Source organism: Lolium rigidum, chromosome 3, assembly GCF_022539505.1.
Source record: "Lolium rigidum isolate FL_2022 chromosome 3, APGP_CSIRO_Lrig_0.1, whole genome shotgun sequence".
Taxonomy (NCBI): Eukaryota; Viridiplantae; Streptophyta; class Magnoliopsida; order Poales; family Poaceae; genus Lolium; species Lolium rigidum.
This window is the reverse complement of record NC_061510.1, coordinates 230,663,132-230,663,509: the sequence shown is the minus strand read 5'-3', so window position 1 is coordinate 230,663,509 and position 378 is coordinate 230,663,132.

Genomic DNA, 378 nt, shown 5'->3' with positions numbered 1-378 from the left:
AAATTCCTGCAACGGCTCGATTTTGAGAGGGGTATATATATCCCCCTTCTTCCTCTACCTCAAGCTGCTCATTTTTGGTCAAGTTAATCCACCATTAGAGCCACACCAAGAAATACAAGATTCACTAGATCTCCTCCTCCAACCATCCAAAGCTCTTGATCTTTTGAGAATCGAAGGAGAAGACCCCGATCTACATCTTCACCGAAGCGATTTACATTTTCCCCTCATTTGATTGAGGGCCCCTTTGCTAGTGTTCCATTTGGAAACCATAGTTGCTTGTGGTTGATTTGTTCTTGTTATTGTTGTTGTGTTGTTACAGATATTGGGAGCCTCCAATTCGGTTGTGGATGTGTGCCCCAAGAACATTGTAAAGGCCCG